Raw genomic sequence first — 6,000 nt, 5'->3', positions numbered from 1 at the left:
TACGTTCGTACTAGTAGTATAATTTGGGTCAGTCGATTTGTGAAAGAAGTTCGACGGAGCGAAGGAAGAAGACGGCAGAAGAGGTGGAAGAAGCCCTTCTAGCCATCCATGTTGCATCAAACGGCTCACATGAGTCGACTGACCCAAATTGCTCCTTCAGATTGCAGGATCCACGTGGCATTCAAGGTCTCGAAGGTAGATTCCGCGTCCGCACCCGGTTTGCGGGCTCGACGCGCGCGCGACCGGCTTCCGCCGCGACAGCCACCATGCGCGCCTCCTCCGCGCGGGCGGAGACGACAATGACACGCTAGTTCCTCCTCGCCGGCGTGCTGGAGCACGCGCTCGTCCTCCTCTTCGTACGCTGCGTGCATAGACGCGGCTCCACCAGCTGCTCGCGTGCTTGGCAGCGCGGCGGCATCGCGAGGAGGGACTGCAGACGACGTGAGCGGGCGAGCCTTCGGCTTCATGGCACAGGGATGGCGGCGACACGGCGGTGATGGGCGAGAAATTGTTGGCCGGAGCAGGCGGGCGCCGGCATGCGCAACGGCGGCGGCGGCATATTGATGAGTGCGCGTGTGGGAGCTTACTTTAGTTTTATATATAAGGTTGGTCAAACTTAAAAGAAAACCGTACTAGTACACGTAAACATTAGACTTAGGCAGCGCTTTTATTAGTTACTAGCTTATGTTCTTGCCCATTGTGACCAGCCTTAGTACCACGGCCACGATACGGAATCCTGTGCAAGCGCGTGAACCGCGGCCGCGCGGTCGATCGAACGGTGCGTCACCGTGTCGCGCTCGAAGGACATCCACCGAACCTTTTTGTGTGTGTGAAAACAATCCTCGAATATTACTCAACTTTTTTTCCTGTGAAAGTTCTTGACGCTGCAATATTTCCATATATTTGAATTTAGCTCCAGTTCGTGTTTATTTGGATTTGGACGTTTTAGGTGCGCCCTAGTTTTTTTAATACTGATTTTGTGTGTGTGACTGAGAGAGAACGTGTGTATGTGTCCATATGTGTGTTGTGGCGGAAGGGCAATGTGGAGACGGTGTGCGTGTGATACAGACATAGAGAGGTGTGAATGTGCAAATGATCGTGCATGAGTGAGACATAGACAGATGCCGATACGTTGTGTATACATGAGAGAACGGTCTTCTAGTTTACTTGTGTGTGTGTGAGAGAGAGAGAGAGGGAGAGAGAGAGACAGAGAGAGGAGCATCCGTAACACAACAACCATCTCTCTCGATTCGTCCGTCCCTCGCACGGTCGCATGCAACACATGCATCAACGCGCACATTTTGACACCCTCACCCGGCCCCTGCCCACCTCAAGGCCCGCACAATCTCTTCGTGAATACCCATTTCTCTCCTTAGGTTTGTTTTCTCTCAATATCTGAGACACACACACACACACAGAGACACACGCAGCACAACACACACACACACACACTCCCCCGAGCACACAATTCATCCCCATCCAAGGTTATACGGCGACCACTCTCGCTTGTGCTTCTTTGCACCCCAACATGCACAACACCTCAATCTTAAAAGAGGGCAACGAGCAGATCGAAGACGGCGACCACACCGCGCTAGAGAATGCGGGGTCATTTGGAAGCAGGGTGATGTGACGATGGCTGACTGACTCCTCCCCCCACCCTCTCTCTCTCTCTTGCACAAAATTACTAATCCCTCTCTCCCCCGCACAAAATTGTCAATCCCTCAACCCACGAGATCCTTCCCCTCTCGTCCATGTTTTTCCTACTCTCTCATCAAACATGTTGTCTCTTCTCCTTCCACGTATACAGAATCCAAATGCACACGCATCTCATGTATATTACATGTATGCATCTTTCTCACAGACCTAACTTCTTCCTCTCTCTTTCTCTATCTCTCTCTCTCTCTGTCTCGTTAGGTTTGTCTCCTACTCTCTCGTCCACATACATACAATCTTTCCCGCCCTATCTGCTCCATCTTTAAAAGCTCTCTCTGCACGTATCATTCACACATTGGGATATGTCAAAATGTTGCTTCTATAATGGCTGATGTAGAGTTATGGTTGTTCTTGTTGCATCCTACAAAGTAATAACTATGAAATGCATTTAGATTCTCATTTGACTGGGATTATGTGAGTTTGAGCACGTTGTGAAGTACTATAGACCTTCTATACATCTTGGGATTCGACAATGATTGTAACTATTGAATTGTATAGACCATTACATTCGAAGTCAATAGCCTAATATATTTATTTCACGATTTCAACAAATGATTAGTTCACTACAAACTAAGAAAACAAATGTGTACTCCCTCCATTTTTATTTAAGTCTGCGTATTAGGATTGGTCAAAGTCAAGTTTTGTAAACTCTCAGAAAGCTTACAACAAAAAATATTAACATATACAATAACAAATAAATACCATTAGATTCATTATTGAATGTACTTTCACATCATACATATTTGTTATGGTAAATGTTTATATTTTCTATAAACTTGGTCAAACTTTAGGAAGTTTGACTTCGGTCAAACATAATATGAAGAGTATACTACTACTACTCGCTAGTTGCTTAGCCGAATCACTCAACACGCCACACGGGGAGTCCAGTGTGACAAAATTTTGAGGTCGGCGGGAAAATCTCCCGCGACCATGATTCGAGCAGTGGGAAGTTACCATCATAGCCTTCGGAACAGGCCTACGGATGATGCTTGGTAGGGGGCTGTTTTCGTAACTTTAGGTTCACCCTACCTAGCCAACCCCACCCCGGCACCCAGAGTAGTACACCTGAATACTCCCCAATTTCTATCCCCACCGCAAAATAGACTTCTCCACGGCACTGCAGCCTTCGTGCTCCTCAATTTACATCGGCGCACTCGTCCACCGCAGCACATCTGCCTCATCAACGACCTCGTACGCCGCACTAGAGCCGGTCCACCGTCGTCGTAGTACATGGAGCCTCTTCCTCGGCATCGTCTTCCACGGTCTCGGATCTGCTTCTCGGAAGCCGACGCCAAGCGCAGAAGTACCACCGTCGTGGACAATGAACTGACTCCCGTTGCCGACCATGACTCACAGAGGCCGCCGCGACCATCGTTCTCCTCCTAGATTGGTAATGTGTGTATTGAATCACTTAGCAGTACATGTGCAGTTCCAATTTTGTTCATACCTACACTTCAAATTTCCTGGGTGCTATTGTTCCCGTAAAAGTAATTGGTTATAGCCTCCATTGTCCAACAGAATATCAGCTTGTAATTGTGCATCGCTCCTGTATCGCACTGTGCTTGGGTAGGTTTTTCATCTGCAACCAGTAGTGTGGCAAATGATGGAAAGGTTTTTAGAACTAGCAAAATACCCATGTGTTGCACGCATCAAGATGCATTTATATGAGTAGTTTATCTTGTTGGAGATGCTCTAACATGGCAGACGAGTGCTTTAATGTTGCCCACAAGATGTGCGAGTATTACTAGTAGTATATTTTTCTTGCCATGTTGAGATTTTAAAACCACGAGTGCGAACATGCAGAGGAGCAATGAAGACCAAACACGGGATATTCGGGACATCTTCAAGGAGCGTGGCAAGTTAAAGAGGAGCTGCACCAAACCTGTAAAACGAGCTTTGGTAAGTAACACCCTTTCAATTACTTTCGTGTAGCCTCGTGTTCTTCGATGTGTATAAGTTGTAGTTTCTGTTTCTCTTAAGCGTGGTGTTCTTCGATGTGTAATAAGAAGAGTCTTAATCATCCTAATGCTTTCATTTTTAGCTTGATGTAGGAAGTGGGTGTTCTCACCTTGTAGTCTTTTTTTTATTTATTTATTCCTTTTGAATTCACTTCTCTGAGTTCTGTTTATCTGGCTTCTACTAAATGGATCTAGGTTGCTCTGAGTATTGATCTAAAAAAGAAGTAACTTCATGTTAGGACGCAGTTCCTGCGAGGAGGGAAGTATGGTCAACCTCGAGATCATGTTTCCAAAATGAGGCTGGATTACACACAAGGTGCCAGTTCCCTAATGATGATGGATTAGACACAAGGTGCAAATTCCCAGATGATGCTGGATTACACACAAGCCAGGTGGAGTCGTTAGTTGTTCGTGTCCTCGTGGCATTAGTAAAGGCTGAAAGAAAGCGTGCAGCAACCCTTGAGAATGTAGTTGAGTTCCTGAAGAAGTGAAAAGAGCAATCAGATTCTCTCTTCACCCAAGCCAAAGAAGAGATGGAAGAAGCCAGAAATAAGCTAGCAGAGGCAGAGCAGGCTAGACGTCTCCTGCTATCTAAAACTGTTGTCAATACAAAATTTCCTTCATAATAGCTAGGTTCAAATGTTTATCCAGTCAGCATGCATGTTGTGATGTCCGTGCATCTACTGATGTGGCACAAAATGTTTTTTTTTCGGGTCATGTAATAACAGCAATTACTTTCCAAACAATAACAGACGAAGTATTGGACATGGTATAGTTCACGCGCAAGCCCGACATTCCAAGTTCAACTTCCACATCAAACTCATGTTCACAGATATCTGCACACTCATACATAATGTCCACAACCATGATTCACTTCAAAGCCAAAAAAATGTGAGGAGAGTTATAAATAAAGAAAATCCTCTACTAGTTCCTGCTACCAGTGCGAGCACAACAAGTCAAGACCATGCGTAAATTAATTATATTTTATTCATTTTTTGTGTTCTAAAATGCTTGCCGACTCGCGGAAGGACGTGTTGCCGGCACACGTGTGGATTCAATGAAGGCAGGCGGGGCAGTCTTAAGCTGGTTGCACGCAGCGAGGAGGCATGCTCAGCCGGGCCTGCAGCGAGTGCGGCACTCTTGGCCGGCGCGCCGGTTCAATGCCTACGCTATGAGAGGTCGCGTTTGTGTCAGAGCAATCACTCCCTCCAGTCCTTTTTTGTTTGGGTATAACAAAATCTCGTTTTCCATTCACATTTTAGTGGTAGGAGTTGTGCGTGTGTGTCTGTGTGAGAGAGAGAGGAGACGGTAGTCGGGGTTGTCTGATCGGTAAACAAATGAATAATGTCAGTCAGGGATGGAGACGAAAAGGAGACCGCAACAAATGTTGTGTCTACAGGAGAGATAGAGAGAGTAATTTTAGTGGTATGAGTCATATGTAGAGACATATAGGGTGTGTGAGAGAATCCCATAGAGAGAAAGACAAAGTGAAAGACGAGTGGAGACTGTGTGTTTGGCGGTGAAAAAGAAAGCTTAGGTACCGAGTGATACCAGAGAATAGTAGAGATGTGAGAGATAATGAAAACCGTGTAATTTATAATGATAGGGAGAGTGTGACACTTCTCAAGGGACACGTCAAGAGACCATGTTTGCGAGGATAGGAGCAACATGAAGTGAGCGTGCGGGTGAGCTGGAGAAAAGAGAGTGATAGATACCTGAAGGAGCATGCATGTGAGAGAGATGGGCGTGAAAGGAGTGAACAAAAAAGGGATTCAAATATTTGAATTCGAGATGATGATACATGTAATCCATACTCGAACCAAAATTGATCTATCAAACATGCATACTCATATGAATTCACGCACATCTATGTTATTTAATATGTAGATATTACTGATCCATACATTTTAGTAGAACATAATTTGGTTAAAAAATTTCGAATTCAACCTTAAGATTTCGAGATCGTTGTATTTGTAAATCATATTATACACATAAAGGAGTAGAATTCTTTGTTGTGCTTTTGAAAGTATATATAAAAATGATGTATATAGAATGTAATTCCAATTGAAAATGGATCCCGCCCGAAAAAAATAGAATACAAACGGGATTCAAATTGAGTTGGCATGGTAAACGTGCACTCTACAAAATTTGAACGAAGCGGGGAAAGTCGCAGTAACCGCCCGAAACCAAAATCTGTGAGATGGAAATCACTACTGCCTATCCCTGCCACGCAAAGCCTGTATGCTGGATTTCTATAGGTTTCGATAGGGGTAGGTTTGTAATTTCACCCAAACATGACGTAACCGCCTCTCACCCGGATTCATACACG

Source organism: Triticum aestivum, chromosome 5A (genome assembly GCF_018294505.1).
Source record: "Triticum aestivum cultivar Chinese Spring chromosome 5A, IWGSC CS RefSeq v2.1, whole genome shotgun sequence".
NCBI lineage: Eukaryota > Viridiplantae > Streptophyta > Magnoliopsida > Poales > Poaceae > Triticum > Triticum aestivum.
Note: the sequence above shows the minus strand (reverse complement) of the source record.